General features: G+C 42.9%; 1 protein-coding gene across 1 annotated transcript in view; it reads left to right on the forward strand.

Annotated features, from left to right (window-relative positions):
- Positions 1-15,545, forward strand: part of LOC144767498 (uncharacterized) — a 1,510,898-nt gene extending 1,495,353 nt beyond the window's left edge. Inside the window, exon 11 of the mRNA XM_078650906.1 lies at positions 15,343-15,545. The gene's annotated coding sequence lies outside the window, so the exon portion shown is untranslated. The remainder of the gene's footprint in view (positions 1-15,342) is intronic.
- The last annotated feature ends 7,597 nt before the right edge of the window (positions 15,546-23,142 follow it).

The following is a 23,142-nucleotide window of genomic DNA, read 5'->3' on the forward strand; positions in this document are numbered from 1 at the left end:
TCTCTGAACTCAGTCATGAGCCCGCCTACCTGGAATTCTCCGCCCCCTGGTCTGTTCCCGATCTGGCCCTGCTCCATCCCCCTTTTTCTCCGACCTACCCTTAGACTACTTACACACTCTTCTTCCACCTGAACTCTTTGACTATCGACTCCAAAGGACACGGGGCGAAAAGGACCTTTTTGACCGGGAAAGCAAGAAAAAGGTCATGCCCTGCAACGCGGAATCTAGAATAGAGCTGGACCCATAAGCTCCACCGCCGGTGCTCCACAGTGCCAACGGAAGACGGAAACCAAAATGCTGAGAACTTCGAACATTCCTTAATTATCGTTTCTACTATGTCTCATTTCTCTCCCAGCCACCAATGTATTGATTATGCAGCAACCAACATTGAACAGAACTTGGATATGTAATAACCTATCAGTTTACATTCCAACCGACTATAAGTAGCTATGAAATGTACGCAATGCTCTCACTACAGACTCATTTTTGTCTACATTACTATAACTTTCCTGCAAAACGAGTTTTATCGATGGACCCGCCTCCTAAGATGAGCGATTTTGAAATGTAATGTTTATAGCTCCTTCACCTGGGTTCCTACTTTTTACCTATGACCACCACAATAGACATGAATAGGAAATAGACCAGCAAGATGTCTTGAATATGTTAAAGGGAGGACTGTGGAAAATTAGTACGATTTTGGTAAACATTATCTGCGCCATCTTGCCTTTCCCCCTGATGCCACACTTTTTGTCGTGCGCGCCCGCCATTTTAGGTGCCTCGATCAGAACAGCCCTTTTGCATGCCACTGGCCCCCGACATAGCCCTTCGCCCTCACCAAGCCTGCACGCTGACCAACCCCCCCTGCTCGCACCTGCCTTGAGTCATAAACCCCTCTTCAGTGCAGCTCTGCCTCAGAACCCCATCCTGTTCCCAGCGCGACACCTCCCTTCATTCCTTTTCATGGTCCCAGGCCCTTTGATGCAAACCCTTTTTCCCCGTGTGCCCGTTTGTCTTCCTCGTTCCCAGGCCGACACCCAGCTCTGCCGATACTATTCCTTGCCCCTCCCCACACAGTAGAAAGCTTCCCTCATCAAAGGACCCCCGAGTTGATCAAAGCCCCCACCCCATGAGATCCGATCGCACCCCCCACATTCCATGAATCGGTGGAATATCCAGCTGCGCGATAATCATCACCTGTTGTGACCTTGGTGGGGACTTCTACTGTAAATGTGTGTGGGAACGGGCCCGAAGGGGAGATTCCGGGAATGTCTTTCCGTACATCAAAGCATTGCCATGAACATGTAATCTGTAATAAAGCAATAAAACCTGTATATAAGAGGCCAGGCCTCAGAGATGCAGTTAGAGCACCTCAGAACGATACCTGCTGTCTAACTGATGTGTTCTCCTCCGGAGAGAATAAACCTTGTTTCCTGCCTTCCCGTCTCCAGCGCCTGCCTCTTCATTGATTAATGTTTCATGGGTTTAAGAGGCGATACCGCCGGGCAAATATCGATTGTCCCCCGACCTAGTTTCTACAGATGAGTGAGCGTCTCTCTCTAACATCTGCTCTTTCACTTGTGTTCCTCAATCCTCTCAGTGAATACCCTCCTTAATGAACACAGTGACACATCTCCCTTTTCACCTTGGTATATTCAGCGATGGCGGAGCAATTTATCTTGGCTCTAATTAATTCCCAATAGGGAATGCTTCACTTCAAACAGAGGGGATGGCCACTCTCTGAATAGAAGGTACTATTGCCAGATGGGCCTTTTTAAAAGAGGGTAGTTTCTGCTTGCCTGCTAGTCACATCTAGCTAGATATCCATAAATCTATCTTTCTTACATCAATGTTGACCGAAAAGTTAGATTGAGGTAATTCCTCTGCATTTCCTGTACAAATCGTTCAGATTGGCACTATTACCACTGTCGGTAGAGCAGCATATTCTGATTGTTGATGGCACATGAGTAGCTCCTGCCAATGGGAAAGGACTTCCCAACAAATCCAGGAAGAACGGATAGATGAAGGAGCGTTCAGTTTGAGGCTCTGGCGCTGGGTGTCAGAGGACGCTGAGTGTGGGACTAGCTCCTGCCCGCTACTAACCTTCAACCTCAGTGCAGGCAGGCCTCTGATTCACAGAGGCAGTTGCATGCATGACTCCCACAAGAAGATGATAGGATCACAAAGTCCTGATTCACCTATGACACATAGATACAACTAAATCGTGTTACCCAAGGATACATGAATGATTACTTACTTACTTATTATTATATACATTTAACTACTAACTTTAAAAAAAATATTCAAAAGTAAAATTAAGCATTTCCCCGTTTTTTCTATAAGTATTTAAATTAAATTAAATACCATAGATAAAAAGTAATTTAAAAAAAATCACAAATATTTATACCTTTATTATTTAAATAATACATTTTTAGAACAAAGATGCATATATCAAGTCAAAATACTCATTATTTCGGTAATATAACATAAAAGAGAAATGCAGTACAAAAATAAAATAATTATCAAGAATTTTAAATTGACATCAATTAAAACGGGTAAAAACAAAATCAACCTGAGTAAAAATACAAGTTAAAAGCATTTTAGCTGCTAGAGAATGGCACATACATATCCCTTAGTTAAAAATAAAGTGTTAAAAAACTAAAAACTATTTATAAATTTCATTTAAGAAGAGCAATTTACATCTGCTTCAAGGTCCTGTCTTTTCCATATCAACCAAGCTTGAAACAAGTATCTGGAAACAGAAAATAGCAGATTTGGGTCATATTCATTTGAAGAATCCTATAGGCTTCCTCGTTCCTTGTTGTACCAAGTTTTCTACAGATAGGGATCAACCATTTTGCTCATACATCCTCTTTCTTAAAGCCACACATCAGGCCCCTCTAGTCAGTATTATTTAGTGATCATGTCCATTTCAACATAAAGACATACATAAAGTCATGTACCAGTACATTTCCATTTCTTAACTGGAAAATTGCTTTTGAGCTAAATTTGATTCTAAATCATCACACATTTTTTCAAACTGGTAATTATCCTTTGCCACTTAAACGCAGGAAGATAAAGTGCCTTGTACATACATTTATAGGTTATTCCATTTATAGTTATTGAATAGTTTTTTTATCTCCTTTGCTGTAATTGAAGCGCAGCAACCCGCTGGTTCATGCCAGAGATTAGCCAAACCTCATGCCTAGCTGTCTTGGGGCATCATTTTCCAACTGTTTAAGATGTTAACTAAGTCATTTATAAATACGGTAAAAAGAGTTGGGGCTAGTACACAACCCTGTCTTACTCTTAGCTTCACAGGCAGAGGTTCAATTACTTCACCCAGCTTGCTGCATCTCACTTGCGCCTAGTAATTCTGATGCAGTCTCTCGATTATGTTACACAGGTATGGTGGGATTCCGATTTGAAATAGGGTTCTCCATAGCACTGTTCTGGTGACCAAGTCAAATGCTGCTCTCAAATCAATGAAAACTGCATAGATCCATCCCTTCTCAATACTAATGGTCTTCCAATATATCATCTGCAGTCTAAAGACCAGGTCAACTGTAGAAGTATTGGGTCGAACGCCCGCCTGAAGTTGGCAAAGTATTTCATTCTCTTCAAGCCATCCATGAAACCTGGTAAGAATCACCTTGCTAAAGAGCTTTTGTGTAGTATCTATTAGGCTGATTGGCCTGTAGTTGGCAGGGTCCAGAGGGCAACCCTTCTTATAAATTGGGAATACTGGGAATACTTGTACCATTGAGGATGGCGTTAAAAACCATTGTAAAATATGGTCACCAAATATCTACTTCTAAAAGGAACAAGTCTCAATGGATCTCATCGATCACTGGTGTTTTAACATGCCGCTATCTTCCTGATGGCCTCTTCTACTCCTTACATGCTATTAGAGTAAATTCTCCTTTGTCCCTCACTGGTTCGGTGTGCAAGGAAATAGCAGGTAATTCAGGGGATGCTGCCTCATCAGATTTTATTTGATATAATTTTGTAAAGTGTACTATCCAGGCCTCTGCAGCAAAATTGTTATCAATTTTGGATTTTCCTTTCCTATTACCAGTGGCAAATATATTCCAGATAGTGTTTTTTTTCCCTTGCTAAAGCTAAACGGAGTCCCCAGTTTTGGTTGTCCCATTCCCTTTTTGCCATTGTGAGAACATTTTTGTATGAAGCTTTCTTTTCCCTCCTACTACTCTTGATGGAGTTGATCAGAGCATAATTTTAGCCATTGTTGAATCTGGATAGTACACTGCTCCTTGACCCTTGGCTACTAGCTTCTCTGAAAAACACTATTGAAGAGGGAATTATGTAGAACTTCAACCTTTAGTAAAACTGCCTTCTCATTTGAGCCTAGATTAAGATTGCAAAATTCCTCCAGAACAGGTCCCACCTTAGTATATATGGTTCATAATGCTTTATCTGACCTAGCCAATGCATGCCAGTGTATTCTACATGTATTGTGATTGAGTCTACATCTGTCGTCCAGCGGCTGGAGAAGAGCGAACTGAGTTTGAACAATAGGAAAGTCCAAGTCCATCTCAAGGGCATTGTGATCACTATCGTACTGATGCACCACTACCATATCTGCCAAAATGGCCACATTCTGACATCTAAACCAATGTAGTCAATTAGGCTAGTACTTCCTATTCTGTTAAAAGTATGCTTCCCCTCTTTGTCGGATTTTGTTCTTCCATTGCATGCTCGAATACTACAATTTAATGATAATGCATTTAGTTGCACAGCTAGGGGAGGCGGTTGTATGACGGTACAACGCATGTAAATACATTGTGTGCCTTTGCCACACATTTTTTTGCACACATGTTTTTACTGAGAATATGCATTTACAACGCAAGCCAATACCACGCAATGTTTTATATTTTAAAACAATGAATTTGTGGGGAGAGACCCCCATCCCCCAACTTACCTTAAATGCGTGGTATTGGCATGTGTTGTAAATGCATATTCACGGAAAAAATATGTGTGCTAGAAAATGTGTGGTAAGGCACAACAAGGTAAAAACCTTGTTGTAAAGACTGTTTCCTGGGGAGACCACTTCTTGATAGGGGCTATCGTGAGAGCGGGAATTGACCAAATTCTATCTTCCTCTGGCAGGGAATAGTGATTAAACAAGTCCAGGGGTTCACTGTGGGAACTGCAGTCACCCCTCAGTATTTTTAGAGTATCTTGGTGGAGTCCTGCTATGTGTGCAGCTAACATACCTATAGTAGTAGATTCCTGTTGCTTGCCAGATGGTCTTAAATAGATGTTATCAATATTGGCCAGGCACCCATTGGGGAATGCAATGGTCACACATAGAATGTCTTTGGTTACCATTTCTCTCCCTACCCCTGTACACGCCACAGGTGTCCAGATCCATGTCATTAGGCCCCCGGAAAGTCTCCCTGGCTCTTGGGACCTGTCATTAACAAAAAACGTGGCAAAGTCAGGATGACTAATTTCCTGTCTCTGCCACTTTCCTTGGAAAAGACAAACATCGAATGAATTGATATAAGCTTCCCAATCCGGATTCCCCAACTTAGAACCCAAGCCTGCAAGGTTCAATGAGACTAGTCTTGATTTTCTACAGTTCTCTTCAACGTTCCTAGTGGGTTCCGGACCCCCTGGTTTCACTACATGGACTCTATCTACTTTATCAGGTAACCTGTAAGCTTTTAGAGCATCTACTATATTAAAACCTATGGAGGTGACACCTGGGGGTGTTTTAGCCCCCGGGAATATATTGGGAGAAGCCCTCTCCTCTATATCAATAGCTGCAGAGACTTTTAGCGCGACTGAGGTCTTTTCGCATTGCAAAGACTCAGGGGATCCAGGCCTTGTGTTTCCAACAGATTTAAGACCATTAAGAAGATATCCTTCCATACCATTGCCCCATTAGTTTCCTCGACAGGCATGACCTCATTCGGTCTCCTCTCCTATCCAAGTCAATCGGCATGATCCAGAGGGCCTAATTTATTATACACTGGAGCATTATACAAATCACCAGGCTGAAAACGTCTAGCACCAGAATGCAAAAGACAAAGGGGAGTAGGGTTTTTGACAATTTGAGAGTATCTCAGTTGATGACAGGGGGCTTGTAGAAGTGATCCAAGGGTAGTAGGCTCACTCCAGTACCCCCATATTAACAGGGACCCAGTTGGATAGCAAATTGCTGACAACTGCGGGATATCTGAAGTTAATGATCACACAGTCTCTGGGGCGGTCATTTGCCCCCCTCCCAAAGCCACCCCACTCAACTTGTAAGCAAAATATGATTAGCCATTGTAGACAGAAAACTTCTAAATTTTCCCAGCAAGTTGAGGCAATTGTTGCTCAGTTCCAAGTGTGATTCCTTCTGCCTATCTGTTAGACCCAGAACTCCCAGGCAATATAGACATTGTTTGGTCATGATTTGGAGGGATTTTTACTTCAGGCGACTCACTTAGCATTGGTCCCTATTAGTTATGGTTCCTTTGTATTCTTTCTTCCATCTGGGGCAGCAACTGCAGGTATTCTAGTTGGTGAGTTGTTTTAATTACAAGCAGTGCCAGGCTGAGTAATGGTTGAGGTAAAGAGTGCTGGGCTCAAAGAGGGCTCTCCGCCACCGCATAATGATAGTCTCCTCTCCATAAGGTCTAACTCGGTGGCTATAACACCTATAGCCCTCTGGAGCATTTTATCAATGCTCGATACTTAAGCTGGGGGCGGAGTTGAATTGCCCCCTCCCACACACTTACGTTTCCCTATTTTTGCAAAAAGACTTTATTTACCAAACAAACATAAATGTGTCCAGTACAACTCCTTTAAACTTGAAGCATTAAAATCAATGGACCAAGAGGGTTGGCCCTGCCCAGCCTCGTCTGGCTGTGGACGGGGGTAGACGGTCCCACTCTTGCCCTGGGCCACACTAGGGTGCACCTCGTGCTGCGCAGCCCCGGCCTGTTTTTAATGAGAACCTCCGGATACGAACTGCTGGCGTCAGTGGTGGCATCCCTGCTGCTGTGAATGCTGGGGGTTGCAGTCTGCCCCCCTCTGATGAAGTTACTTGCGCTGCGTGAGCCCCGGCCTGCTTTTAATGAGCGCCTCCGGGCGCGAACTGTTGCCATTGGTGGCAGCTTCCCTGCCACCAATTCCTTATATTTCATTCCATATGAATGGCAATTTAGTTCAAAGCAAACCAAATGTATCCAATGGTATGTTTGCATGGTTATTCAATTTCAAAACTTCAAACATCCAGTATTTCAAAACATCCCTATGGCATTTTGGGCTAGGTCCTTCATCAGGAAATATGTTAACCATATAGGCATTTTATGACCAGCTCTAATTATACTTGACCGGCCTGCATATATTACGAACCACAAAGGGGCAGATTTACAAGCCCCATGTGACACTTTTGCACTGCCATTGCGTCACTTTTTTGACACATCGGTTGCATAAAAATTGCGGCCAATTTACGCATCTAGGGAGATGCGTCACGTTGTAAAGCCCTGCATCACATTATACCTGCGTCAGGTATAATGTATGCAGGGTGGGCGTTCCCATGCAGGAAAGCCTTGTAAAAGTGATGCAGTGAAATCTACAAGATTTCACTGCGTCACTTCTAGAACACCACTGTGTCAAAACCTTACGCCTGCTTGAAGGAGGCATACAGAGTGACGCAGTGTAGTGGGAATAGGCCTCAAAATGCATTGCTGGAGTTGCGTTGTGCTTGCGACATGACTCCAGCAATGCAAGACTTTTGCCCCAGCAGACACATCAGAATTTCTGACGCATCTGTCAGTCCTTGTGCCATGGTGTGCCGTATTGTAAATACGGCACATCCATGATAGTGTAAAGGTTTCTCAGGGTGGTGCAGGGAAAGTGTCACATCTCTACAGATGCGTCACATTATTGTAAATGTGCCCCAAAGTAAATAGTCATTCAACCCATATAAATAATTCAACTAATCATTTAACAAATGTCGAAGTTTTCAAATATAAAAAAATGATTTTAAGACGTGAAGGATCAACAATAAAATACAGAAAAGAAAGTCAGATGAATGGTTTAAGTAAATATACACTTTTACAAATCACAATACTGTCACAGGAAAAGTTACCAAAACGGGATATATTGTTTACTGCCTGAATGGGTTCAGGGGTCTGTTTAGTGTAGAATGGAAAAACTATTTTATAGAGGGCTACAGGTCGGGTTTCCAAATCATCTGTAGTAGATGTTTCTCGGCTATGTCACCTGTTGGGGATGTTTGTGAAATTAGCGCCTTGATTGTATTGCCTCAATCGTTCTCTCTCTTTGTGTAGCGGTTAGAGAGCAAGGGACATTTCTCATTTGCATTGAGTCTTAGGAAGTCGTTGTAAGCATGTTCTGTCCTATGGTAAAAAGAGAAGTAGCAGGTTTCTGCTACCCATCATAGCATCCCTAATTATGCCTTTTTCTCTACTGTAGATCTAGCATTAGAGTGAAATTAATGAGGGTGGCAGCGGAGATATATTAGTTTACCACCACAGACAAGACATATTTCAGTGGCCAAAGTTAAGGTATACTCTCAGTGAAAAATGGTAAAGTGGCATGACCTTTATCAATGGTAAACCTATGTTGGTCAGTTAATAAAATGGAACGTGAACTTGAGCCACGTTTGGCACAATCAGTCGAATTATAATGAAAGTCACCTCAGTGAAATGTCAGGAGTGATGTATCCTAAACCAGAAGGATTGAGAACACTCCTCATGGCAGCTGGAGTTATTTTAAACTGTAGCTTATTTACTTCATTCAATAGAATCCCCTTTTCTGCTGCTGCTATTTTTATTTCTGTTTGTGTTTCAGAAGTGGTGCATGACATCACAAGCATGCGATTGTAAGTGGCTCTCACATCCACACGCGTGAATCAGGAGAGAAGGCCGGCAAACTATCAGAAGAGAAGACACACTCTTGGGTACGAAAAAAAGGTGATCTCAATAGTTCTCCGTGATCATCCCACTGAGGAATGAGACAAGCGATCATGTGAACAAAATATAGAAGATATTGGAGATAGGTAAGAGAGAGTGGTACCCATCGATGGATTCAAGGGCATAAAATAAACAATTAATACATTCATATAAAACATAATCAATCAATAAATCAATGACATTTATAGAGCGCACTACATACCCGTAGGGTCTCAAGGCGCTGGGGGAGGGGGGTGCCGCTACTGCTCGAACAGCCAGGTCTTCAGCTTCTTCCTGAAGGAGAGGTGGTCTTGGGTCAGGCGCAGGTCGGTCGGGAGGGAGTTCCAGGTCTTGGCGGCCAGGTAGGAGAAGGACCTTCCTCCTGTAGTCGCTCTTCGGATGCGGGGGACGGCGGCGAGGGCGTGGTTGGCTGATCGGAGGTGGCGTTTGGGAGCGTAGAAGTTGATTCGGCTGTTGAGGTAGCTCGGGCCTTGGTCGTGTAGGGCTTTGTGTGCGTGGGTGAGGAGGCGGAAGGTGATTCTTTTGTTGACGGGGAGCCAGTGAAGGTCTCTCAGGTGTCCGGAGATGTGGCTGGTTCGTGGGATGTCGAGGATGAGTCTGGCAGAGGCGTTCTGGATCCGCTGGAGTCTCTTCTGGAGCTTGGCGGTGGTACCGGCGTAGAGGGCGTTGCCGTAGTCCAGTCGGCTAGTGACGAGGGCCTGGGTGACGGTCTTCCTGGTCTCGGTGGGGATCCACCAGAAGATCTTCCGTAGCATGCGTAGGATGTTGAAGCACGCCGAGGAGACGTTGTTGACTTGCCTGGTCATGGAGAGGGAGGAGTCCAGGATGAAGCCCAGGTTGCGTGCATGGTCTGTTGGTTTGGGTGCGGTGCCCAGGGCGGGAGGCCACCAGGAGTCGTCCCAGGCGGAGGGTGAAGAGCCCAGGATGAGGACCTCCGTCTTGTCGGAGTTCAGTTTCAGGCGGCTGGTCGTCATCCACTCGGCTACCTCTTTCATCCCTTCGTGCAGGTCGGCTCTGGCGGCGGCTGGGTCGTTGGTCAGGGAGAGGATCAGCTGGGTGTCGTCGGCGTAGGAGATTATGCTGAGGTTGTGTTGGCGTGCGATGGCCGCGCGGGGGCTCATGTAGACGTTGAAGAGGGTGGGACTCAACGAGGATCCTTGAGGGACGCCGCAGATGACTTCGGATGCCTCTGACTTGTACGGTGGGAGGCGGACTCTCTGTGTTCTTCCGTCGAGGAAGGAGATGATCCATTCCAGCGCCTTGTCCTGGATTCCGACATTGCTGAGGCGCTGTACTAGGGTGCGGTGGCAGACAGTGTCGAATGCCGCGGAGAGGTCTAGGAGGATGAGGGCCGCTGTTTCTCCGTTGTTCATCAGGGCTCGGATGTCATCGGTGGCGGCGATGAGGGCGGTCTCGGTGCTGTGATTGGCTCGGAAGCCGGTCTGTGAGGGGTCGAGGGATCCATTCGTCTCGAGGAAGGCGGCCATCTGCTTGTTGACGGTCTTCTCGATGACTTTGGCTGGAAATGGGAGGAGCGAGATGGGGCGGTAATTCTTGAGTTCGGTGGGGTCCGCTGTGGGTTTCTTGAGTAGAGCGCTGAGTTCGGCGTGCTTCCAGCTCTCAGGGAAGGTGGCGGTGTCGAAGGATGTGTTGATGATGTCTCGCATAAAGATTACAGCTTGACCACCAATATTTCTAGAGTGTTGGCATTTTTACCAGACATCTGAAACAGGACAGCAAAGCCAGGAAGTCTAGCCATTTCTAGGATGAATTCCAGAGAAAATAATAGGAAGCAGCACATCAGAAAACTGAAGAGGGGAATTCAAAAGGCCTCTATGTAGGATGTGTTAACAATAAAACACAACACGTTGAAAAGCTCAATGTCTAACTTGCATTTAATGCAAAATAACCAGCAGCACAGCAAATAACCAAAAGACTATTGTCATTTCAACTTACCAGAGCTCTCACTAAAAAAGGGTCAGTTGGCGCATAGCTAAAACACCTAAAATGCAGGACTGTTTATATGTTTTCCTTCAATATGTCTATGCAACCAAATCACATGATAGATACTTGTTACTTTTAGCAAAAACTTATCTAATAGGCAAGTGGCAGGATTGTCTTCCAGAGGAAGGGCAAAACGTCCATAAGGAAAAGATATAATTCATTAATACTATACTCAGTTAATTATTCTACCAAAGTCCCACTTCCAGTTGCCAATACGGAAAACAAGGTAACATGTTGCCAAAATGTGCAATTTACAACCTTGCATAAAAGGACTTTTGGCCTAGTAGAGCTATGAATCTTAGCAATCATATTTGAGGCTGATGGACCCTTCAAATTAGTATGAAACGGCATTGAAATTTGATTATAAATTAATATATTTCTAAACACGTTGTCATACATGTATCTATCAAATAATAATATGGTAGTTCATAGGAATATATGATTACGTTTTCCACACCCCCTTTTTCCTACAAAGTAAAATTCTCAACAATAACTAAATATAATAGGGCCTCCTCACTTCTTTTTCCACATCTTGTCACTTTTGTCATCCTCCTCAGCAAGCATAAAATCATTTGCAGTGCCTTTATGTTTGCAAGGTAATCAAACAATGCTTTGGGACGAATATATACGATATAGTAGAATGAAGGAAAACAAATTATTCCTCCCCTCGAGTTTCACTCTCGTGACTAATCCAATATCAATTCAAATCATGGACAACCCGGCAGTTCAAACAAGTCTTGAAAAAGATTTTCTTAAATCAAAACCTTTTTATATGCGTATCTTTTTTGTGTATGCTTATATACAATCGAATATTCTTATATACAAAATCAAAATACTTAAACCTAATAAAAATATTTCCACTGTTCCCTATAACCCTATAATTAGTCAGGATGCGTTCAAATTTTTTGAAAAAAGAGCATTCCTTTCAACAAAAGATCACCCTATAAGAAAGTACTGTGAGGTACATTACTCCACCTCTAAGTTTTTTTGTACTTTCAAACTTTTAACACAACACTTTAAATTCACATGGGCGTCCTCAAATCCTAAGGTCGACGCGTTTCAGCCCCATTTGTATCGGGCCGCATCAGGACTAGGGTGTATAAGGATAATTGTTCATCACAATCCCCACTACGATGTAGATTTCAGCAACTTCTGTGTTTATTCAAAATCCAGGTGCCAATATGATATCCTTCGCAGACCCGGAACCGTATGGCATGCGATAAGGAGTTGGCCTGCATGGCGGCAAAATAGACTCCGAAGTTAAAGGAGTTCCCATTAAATTACGTGACATCACAGGGATTTCAGCTGCCCGCAGTTACCGCGTCATAGAGGTATGGCACCTGGATATTGAATAAGCACAGAAGTTGCCGAAATCTACATCGTAGTGGGGATTGTGTTGAAAAAATATCCTTATACACCCTAGTCCTGATGAGGCCCGATACCAATGGGGCTGAAACCGTGAACCCTGGGCTCCAAAGTCAGCTGCCCTGACCGCTGCATCACACCTGACCAACGAGAGCGTGTAAGAAGCAGGGTTCAAAGTTAGACAATGAACCAGGCTAATATGGAAAGAAGGTAACAACAATATTTCGTATCAGTACAATTGAGTTTTCGCAAGGGACAGGCTTTTTTGTTTTGAGTACCGCAACCCAGAATGGGGCACAACAATAGTTAAAGTGTCCAGAGTTGAAGAGTAATAAGCTATGGACTTGTTCTTATCCTCTCACTCTGTAACAATATCCCAAGTGCAAATCAGTTACGTTCATGAAAATACAAAGTAAAAGGATTGGCCTAATCTGCGAGTCCTAACTTGTTTCTCCTAATTTGTTCCCCACTGTCGTACTGGTGTGTAGTCAGCAGAGTTCTGGGGGTGGTCAGTTAGTTCCCAGGTAGGCTAATGCTCGTTAGCGCCACACTGGCTGTGTGGGCTGTTAGGTGTGCTGTTTGTATGCCTGTTTATGTATGTGGCATGTATGATGTTTCTGAGTATGCCTTCAGAACTGCTTCTCTAAACTTAAGGAAACTTGACTAAAAGCATCAGTGTATCAAAGCTTAGTATGAAGTAATTCATTTTGCTTAGAATGGTGAAATTCTCTTCAGTTCTTTTTGAATTTCGCTAAAAAAACGAATTTGCTGTGGCTAATCACTCCTTGTTTACTCCTCACATTTGTACCTGTGTGTTGTCAGCAGTACCCTGGGACGGTCAGCTGGGTTCCAGGTGGGCTCATGCTCGTTAGAGCCACACCTGCTGTGTAGACGGGTACGTCTACTGTTTGTATACCTGTTTATGTACCATTTCCATCTATTACATTACACTTACCAATTCCTTCCTTTCGTACAGTGGGTCAACTCTGCAAACACCATCAACATGGGTTTGTGAAGTACCACGCCCTGAGGGACTAGCTGAGGTTCTAAAGGGAGTACAGTCTAGTGATTACATCTCTCACCCTTTCCTCTTCCCTGTTCTTCTCATATCTCTGTTGCCGATGGCAAGTTAACTTTTGATCTTCGTATAGAGACTCTGGCTGGTAGGAGTTTTCGGTGCGTCCACAAACTCGGACCCTGACACAGTGGTAATCCTAGCACATATAGAAAGGAAGAGAGCAAGAAGTGCTGAAGACTGCCCATTGCGTTATCATCCACATCTTTTGATCTTGTCCAATATATGTTATGGTGAATCTCACTTTCGTTCATATGGTAGCACTGTGAGTTTGGCAAGGGGCCTGATTGTTGCATGATTAAAAAGATATATTTATCTGGGCTTAAAACTATGTCTACTCGACCATGTCTCTCAGGATGCCTTTAGAACTGCTTATCTGGATCTCCTTTGAATTGCCTGAATAAAACTGGAAAACAACTGAAGAAAACTCGACTAAAGTATTTGTCTATCAAAGCGTAGTATGAAGTAACTATTTTTGCTTAGACAGATGAAATTCTCTTCAGGGCTGTTTGAATTTTGAAATGAGAACAAATTGGAAAAAAAGAGCAAACTCAAGTTAAAACAAACTATATCAAACTATATAAGGAAGATCTCAAATTCATACACGTAATTTCAGATTTCGTAATTTCAGATTTCGTAGAAATATGATAAATAAAGAGTGCAGTACCTAAAGAAAATCAAAACAATACACGATATTCTCGACACAAATCCCAACATATAGCTTGCCAAGTGGTGGAAAGCCTAAGTAGTTTTCATGATATCAAGAAGAAATGTTCATCAAATTCAAACAATTATACATCAAATTTGGGACAATCCTTGTTCTTTTTGCAGCTAACTGTCATAGCCAGGAAAATCTAATCTGTATGTTATTCAGTAGTGAACAATTAATGGACCTAAGAAAAATATTTCCTTCACAAAAGTTATAGACTTGTCTCTGATGGGCTCCAATAATTGGAAAATGTAAAACCAGTACTTGGTTCGAGGGTTGGTAGGTAGCAAACGTTTGTGTTGCAGTGTGACAGTCTTCCAATTAGTTGAGACATTATGATTTCTGCATATGCTCACCTTTAATTAACAAGTGCGGGTATAAGTGCTGCAATTTAGCATACAGGATCTAATATATTTTTTTACATACCCAAAAAACAATTCTTGTTCTTTATGAGGTTGATCCAATTTTTAAATAACTGCATGCTAACATTTGGTTGCCAAAAGAGCCTGGGGAACTACTTTCAAGGTGTTATTGGCTGCTAATTTCTGCATCGCTTCCTACAACCTGTGCAAGTATTTCATGGGCTGCAAGACAAATGCTTTTCTATTTTTGGAGGATAACTCTCAGGTGTTCAAGCACTTGAAAAGCTATTGGAATCTAGGCAATGTTCAGTAGCCTAATCTCTAAAACATATAAATGCTTCATTCATTCCCCTTTTGAGCTGTTCATTCCCAAAAAGTATTGGAATAACCCCACCGCGGAGTACATTTATGCACTATACAGATCTTAAATTTCCTAGACACATTGTGAAAATATGCAAACTAAATGTTATCACATTAAATTAGATTTGTTTTAACCTATAGCGTACAAAGGAAGAGATAACCAGAGCAACAGTAGTGCATGAAAACAAACAAATGAGCATAACTTTCATATCCTTTCCAAAGGAGAAGTACATTAAGTCTTATCCCTGCCCATGTATGTTTCGATATAAGTAGTTTCAATGCCTTTGTTCCATCCAACAGTCTATACAAGATGTAGAAATGTGTCTGCCATATATATCATTTAAACTTTCAAGAGTATGTGTTATTTTGCCACTCAGCCTGGCTTAAATCTATACTTTATATAGTATACATAGATTTTCATTATAAAATCAACCCATTTCACAGTGAGTTGAGGATACATTTACCAATCATATTTTAACAAGAACAACATATTTTATATGTTTTTTCTTTCAGAGTAAAGAATAAATGTTAACCTTTAATCAAGCATTTGTTTCCCGAATTACCATGATAATAAGAACACCAACGTTGCGGGCAGATTTACCAGCTGGCAACATTTTGATCACTTGTTGACTCGTAAACAGGGCAAAGTTCTCCTCTACTTGTGCAGCATCTATGTGAGTTACATTATTACAGTCACACTCATCCACAAATGTTTAATTACTCAACAACAGGCTGTCTCTAGTTACAATCTAACTCCTCATAGTGTTTTTTGAAGACATTAATGCTGTCTGAGGGATTCGCTATCTAGCATCCGAATGATCATCTTATGTGACAATGATTTATCCCTATCCTTTAGCTTAGCCAACATTTGCCCAGGTAACCATTGATCTCATACATGCATGGCCTGACCTGTAACCTTCAGTCTAACAACATAGAAGAGACTGATAAACTAAATCTAATCATTTAGATGTGGCTGTTGAGAGCTGATGTGCAAGCCTACAAGAATAAAACTCGAAAGAGAAAAGATGAAACGTTTACAATTCATATTGTGTGATAAAATTATTATGTGGTTGGTTTTGGTTCCAATAGGGAAATCATATTGAAAGTTGACGTGTGCTGGGGAGTGAATTACATTTATTGCAGAGCTGAGGCATGGATTTGTGGAGTTTGGCGGTTCTCCACACCCTGCAGCACCGTCTATACAGATAGACAGATCCTAAATTAAATTATGTGACTCTACCCAGCGGTACCTTATACCTATACTTAATACCACGTTTCGGAGCATTTATCTATGAGCCAATGAGATGATAGTCAATTCACTGACTGCAGACATTTAGAAGGTAGAGTTTGCTTTGCCAGGATTCAAACTCATGACGTTCATATCACTACAGCTTACTGACAAACATCTTAGTTCGCTCCATATATTTTATTATTATTCACTAATAACGGAACATGTTCTGAGTAACACATTTTCAGAATCTGTGAGTTTACTCGCTACAAAAACTTAGGGGCTCATTACGATGGCTTCATCGTTTCGGATTTGGGACCGGCCGTTAATGAGGCAGCCTCCCCATAATCCGAATTACGATGCGACCGCCACCATGGCGGTGGCATCACCTATATTTTGCATTGTGGCAGGGATGCGTTCAACAGCCCCCACCGCAATACAAAAATAAAGGCACTTGCATTTCTCTTCCAGTGGATTCTCATCAATAGTCATAAGCAGTGAATTATCCCCACCCACGTGCGGGATCCCGGAGCATATAGTAATAGATATGTATATAGATATACATACATGGCCAAGCATCTCGGCACAAAACAGTTTATTGGAAAATGCCAGCCAATACATAGATTACTTTCTACAGGAACTTGTTCATTCTTTACCAACATACATTAGAGATACCAGCAACTTCCTGGAAAAAAATCAACAATTTCACATTAAAAGAGGGCTACAAGCCGATGTCTCTGGACGTTGTGTCACTCTATACTAGCATAAGACACAGGGACGGTATAAGGGCATTGGAATTCTGCTCATTGCATGATGTTAAGTGACCTAACTCAATTTTGCCTAAATAACAATGTTTTTTTGCTTGACAAAACTGTTTTTCAACAAGTACGTGGTGTTGCGATGGGGACCAGCTTCTCCCCCAGCTATGCCTGTTTACATATGGGCTGGTGGGAGGAGCCGATCCTCAGCGTAACACACAAGACAGTGATGGATAAAAACGTGAAATTATTCCTTAAATATATTGACATTAACATTTTTGTTATTTTGGATGGTTCAATAAGGGAAGCCCATGAATTTGTACAGGGTATCAATATCAATTAAATCAACCTCAGTTTCACAGCAACAGTTGACAGTCAGACTATCAATTTTTTTTAGATGTGGAGGTCTTTGTAACGAACAATAAGCTGGTAACACATGTTTTAGAAAGAAACAGCAGGAAACTCAGTGCTCCACTCTACGAGTTTCCACCCAAGACATTTGATTAACAGTATTTCCTACGGGGAAATGTTAAGAATCAAACGCATTTGCAGCAATCCAATTGATTTACAAAAAGCACAATTGGAAAGCAAAAATAGATTTCAAGCTAGGGGATACAATAAAAAAACAGTTGATGCAGCAATAGCTAAAACTACTAGGCTAGAGAGGGAGACTCTCTTAAAAACTGAGTCAAATAAATCAGAAAAAGACAAGGAAGCACATCAATTGCGCTTAATTACTACATATAATTTGCAACATAAAACAATCAGAAATATAGTTCAGCGTAATTGGCCGATAGTGCTAGGTGACCCGGTGATAGGAGGGCTTTTACCTAAAACGTTGGGTGTAACATACAGGAAGGCTCCTTCCATGAGCAGTAGCTTAGTGACAAGTAGCCCTGAAGTGGTGGAAACCCAGAATTGGCTCACACAAAGAAAAGGGTTTGTTAAATGCAAAAATCGCAAGGCATGCCAATATGGGGTAAATATGAAAGCCTACAAGACACCCTTCAGTGACAGGGAGGTAGAAATATGTCGAGCTTTGCATTGCAAAACAGATCATGCTATCTACATTCTTGAATGCGCACGCAATCTCAAATATGTGGGTAGCACTAAACTCCCAGCCAACAAGCGAATACTACAACACCTCAGAGCAATAACCAATAAAGACCATATCTATCAAGTCGCCAGACATTTCCAAGAAAAACACAATCGCGACTTACAATTTTTACCTACTATCTCATAGATTCAGTGCCTAAAAATAGAAGAGGAGGCGACCGGGAGGGCACTCTGCGCAAGTTGGAGACTAGATATATCATCAATCTCGATAGCAAGATGCCCGGAGGTCTTAACACTACAGAAGACCTATACACTTGTATTTAAAAGATTTCCTCTTCCGCCCTCTCTGTGTATAACAAGTTGCACACAAATGGCAATTAAATGGTTAAATAAGGCGTCCATAGCTGTTTCCTATTAACTTACATGAAATGTATCAGATGCCAAACAATGTATAAAATTAAGGCGTTGACTCACTCAAGTAACCACAGGCTGCGGCCAGACCTTAACCAAAAAAATAATTTTTTTTTAAGTTTCACGATTTTATCACCATTTCAACACGTAGGGGTGGAATACATTTTTTGCTGTTTTGCACAATCTTAGGTCACTTAATAGGTCTAAACCCAAGGAAAAGTTAAAATTGAATTTCAAAGCACCATATTTACACTCAGATAAGGGAGAAAACCAGCACCAACAAGAGTTAAAGACAACTACTAAAGACAGGTGTGATTTTATCAAGATAAACATCCAGCTTCAATAACCACTATTTTGCATTTATGCGAGTATTTAAATGAAATTTCATTTATTTATATATTGATTTTAAAACGCTAATATTTATATAGGATATTTTATCATGTCTTATAATCAAATTGGTCATTTATAAGTGTTATGTACTTATTTATTGACTTAAATTATTTATGTAATGTATTTATACAGTCAAAAGCATTTTTATGTATTTTTGTGGTTATTTATTCATATATGGCCAAACATCGATATGAAAAGGCTTAAAAGAAAAATACGACCTTTCCTTGATGCAGAGTATGTTTTTACTGTCTATGAATTCACTGTGGAGGCTGCTGTTTCTTGCACTAGCCACTGCCACTTTAAGATGTATAAAATGGTGGATGAAGCCAAAGAGCGCTGTCATGTGATCAAGGTCCAGGAAGGACCGAAACAAACATTTCTGCACAGATACGTGGTCCGTGCCTGCTTTTACGTTCCGGGATTGGGAATTGAACGAGCAGTTTTGGATAATACATACATATATGTACATACATATACAGGTGTATGCCCAGACCATAAAGTATATAATACTTCCAAACCCATACACCTACATATGTATGCATACATACATATTTGTAAATATGCAGCCCCAACAAGAATCCAAAAACATGGCAAACAGCCAAGAATACATCAGTTTTACTTGTATGAAAATAAGCCTCTCACAATTCCTTGTGATAGAGACTATATACTGTAATGGTTTCATACAAGAATCCTTTATTTTCCAGAAAAAGGAAAAACTGGTAATTGCAGGCAGTTTGGCCCAAAGGCTGCATAGGAATAACTGTCCTAGTACAGAAAAGAGAACTGGCACCTCGCCTTTAAGGCTTCCAAGATTCTAAACACTATGCCTTTAAGAACTCCAGGGAACACTCTGCTCCCAGAATGCCCCACAGGTGACAGTTAGGTCAGTTCTTTTTTCCGGCTCCTTCTGTGAGGATCCTGGAGCTTGAGCTCAACAGTTTTCTGACTTTTCTGTCAGGAATTGTTTTTCTTCTTGGTTTTTGTGTTTTTTTCCTGTGCTGGCAGTGGTTTATCATCATTTTCTGACAGAACATCTTGATTTTTTTCAGTCAGAATGCCGGCTCTTTTCCGCAAATGTCCATCCTGTGGAAAGAAGATGGCCATCTCAGATCCACACTCTGTGTGTATCGCCTGTCTTCCTTCCAGTCACAAGATTGACTCTTGTTATCATTGTCAGAAGTATTCTGCAAGGACTCTTCAAGACAGGGAGAGGATTCGCGTTCAAGCTGTGCTTGAGAGAGGAACAGCCCAGCTGGAAAGTGGCCTTGCGTGTCAAGAGCCCTCCTCTCGTCAGGAACATCGACGCCAGCATCATTCTGCCTCTACAACATCGAGGAAACGGCAGACTCCGGACTGTTCGCCGTCAACGTCTTTATCGCCATCAAAGAAGCGGCCTGCACATTCTCCGACGTCGAGACGGCGTGAGTCTCCGTCATCGAGAAAGGCATTGATGTCGAAGCATACTGCCTGAGGCTCGAGGCATGTTCAAGATGTAGGTCGATCGACGTCTAAACACCCATCGACGTCTAAACACCCATCGATGTCTAAACACCCATCGACCTCGAGGCACTCTCCGTCGCCTCCCCGTTGGTCCACGTCGAGAAGTTTGCCTACGGCAAAGGGGTCTCGAGACCAGTCGACGTCGATGGCATTAAAGTCGATATCGAGGAGGCTAGAGCGTTCGCCGTCGAAGTCACCGCGAAACCATGGACGGTCGATGTCGAGGGTTTCTTTGAGGAAGGTGAGGTCGCCGTTGAGGACAGCAAGGTCCCTAACTCCTTCCATGCATCACCCAACATCTAGGGAAAAGCATAGGTCGATGTTGAGGGAGAAACAAAGGTCGATGTCGAGGCCCTCGACGTTGAGAGATAAAGAGCCTGCTGTTGTCTCGGAGGAGGTTAGAGTTGCATCTCGATCGCCCTAAAGGTCTGGATCATCTCCAGGACTACATATTGTCCAGGTCTCCCTGGAGGGCTCTCCGGTGGTTGGTGAGGAGGCACAACATAGGAAGTCTAAGGCACTCAGTATCCCGGGGTCGGATTTTTCCTGTACTTATTCTCTTTCACATTTGTTAGGGGATTCTCCATCCCATAATGAGGCTCGAATAGGAACACCACGAAGATCAAGATCTCTGACTGCGGTTTCTTCCAGAAGGAGGAGTCCGCGCAGATCGCGCTCTCCGCATGCGCGCCATGTTCGATCAAGAGACAGATCTCACTTTTATCATTCTTCTCCAAAGAGAAGGCGACAGAGGTCTCCCACCTGGTGTTCTTCCACCAGGTCCTCGATCAGAGATTATTCTCCAACATTTATGACCACATCTCCATCCAGGGTTTCTCCAATTGATGATCTCAGCACGTTCAATGAGGTTTTCTGTAGAGGAGCGAATAAGCTGAACATCACTATGTCGGTCCCGACTGTTTCCTCCACAGTGATTTTTGAGACTCTCCATCATCGTTCTTCAGTACAGCCTTTGTTTCCTCTTGTCCCTGGCCTTATCAAACTTGCTACACAGACTTTTCTGACATCAGCAACGGTGGGAGCTGTGCCTTCCCGTATAGAGAGGAAATACAAGGCTCCTGACCAAGATCCGTTGTTACTTCGATCTGATCCTCCTCCGGATTCAATAATTGTAGTGGCGGCTAGGAAGACTCACTCATCTATGTCTTCCTCCTCAGCACCTCCGGATAAGGATAGCAAATTTAGATAGAAGGATGAACACTTCAGCATCTATCATGAAGGTCGCATAGATCCTTGTGGGATTCTCTGGGCCGCTTTACGGATAAACATCCGAAAGAGAATCTGCAGGATTTTAGAGAAATACTGCAAGAGGGAGGTCTAGTGGACAATCAGGTGTTTAATGCTTCCGCTGATTCGCCTGATCTGGATTCCCACGGGTACTCTCTTGGTATCTGTTTAAGGTGTTCTGCTTGGTTTACGTTTGATTGGCCTTAAACCAGATGTTCAACTGAAGATAACCAATCTACCTTTCAATGGGGCTTCTCTATTTGGGCCGCATGTGGACAGTGAAATTGCGAAGATGAAAGCAGAACTTGACTCAGTGAAAGCTGTGGGGCTTGAGAAACGGAAGGAATTTCGCAGGCGCTTTCGCCCCTACCATAAACGCCCATTCCAACAGAGGGTTCAAACCCCTCAGTGGTCGTCTCAGGGTCACCAGCAGCAGCAGAGGTCTCACTTCCATCAACGGAGACCAGGTAGAAAAAAAGGGAACCATAAGCAGCAGACCTCTACCTCAAAGCAGCCTTCGAAGTACTGAGAGAGTACTTCCTCTGAACACGTTCGCCACTCCAGTAGGAGGAAGTATCGCATGCCATCTGGAGGAGTGGAAACATAACCAACGACAAGTGGGTGTTGAATATTGTCAAGAACGGATATTTGCTAAAGTTCAAGACCCCTCCAACATCCGTGCCTCCGAGCGGAGGATTCCGCTTGTGTCATCACATTTTACACGAGGAAGTAAATAGTCTTCTGCAGAAAAAAGCCATAGAATATGTTCCTGTTCATCAGAGACGCCAGGGGATATAGTCTTGATATTTCCTGGTCAAAAAAAGAGGTTTGTCAGTGGAGTACAGACCAATTCTTGACCTACGCATCTTGAACAAAAACATCTGCAAAAAAGAGTTTTGGATGCTTGCCCTGCACCAGATCTTCCCCCAGTTACAACAAGGAGACGGGATGTGCTCCATAGATCAGCAGGACTCCTATTGCCACATTCCAGTGTCCAGGAAACATCGAAAATGTCTCTGTTTTCAAATTGCTCTACGCCATTTTCAGTTCCGAGTCCTACCATTCAGTCTCAAGTCAGCCCCACGGACATTTTCAAAGTGCATGGCAGTGGTGGTGGCTTTTCTCCGCAGGCCCAAAATAAATATTTATCCGTACCTGGACGGCTGGCTCCTGAAGAGTTCCACTCCATCTCTACTTCAGTCGCATCTCTCCTACAGACTCCAATTACTGAACAAGTTGGGTCTACGAGTCAATTAAAAAAAATCGATTCTCAATCCGACCCAGAGCATTCACTACAGTCGCTGGACACCATGGATGCAAGCACGTGTCCTTCGGCGGACAGATTTTCATCCACCATGATGAAATGCCGAGAACTCCTGCAGTCACACCACCCGATGGTCACACAAGTGTCCTCTCTTCTGGGGTCCATGGCTTCCTGCATCTTCATCGTCCCCAATGCCAGATTGCACATGCGTCCCCTGCAGCAGGCTCCGGAAGACCAGTGGGTGGAAGTGTCAGCCAGTTGGGAGGATCGGACTAGTTTTCCCCAATCTGCCTGGGACTCCATCATGTGGTGGACAAAGCAATCACATCTAATGAAAGGTGTTACCTTCCATAAAGAGACTCCGACTTAGACCATAGTTACAGATGCTTCACTGCAAGGTTGGGGCGCTCAAATGGATCACCTTCAAGTGCAAGGGCTATGGTCGGACACAGAGAGGG

Source organism: Lissotriton helveticus, chromosome 7, assembly GCF_964261635.1.
Source record: "Lissotriton helveticus chromosome 7, aLisHel1.1, whole genome shotgun sequence".
In the NCBI taxonomy this organism is placed as follows: Eukaryota; Metazoa; Chordata; class Amphibia; order Caudata; family Salamandridae; genus Lissotriton; species Lissotriton helveticus.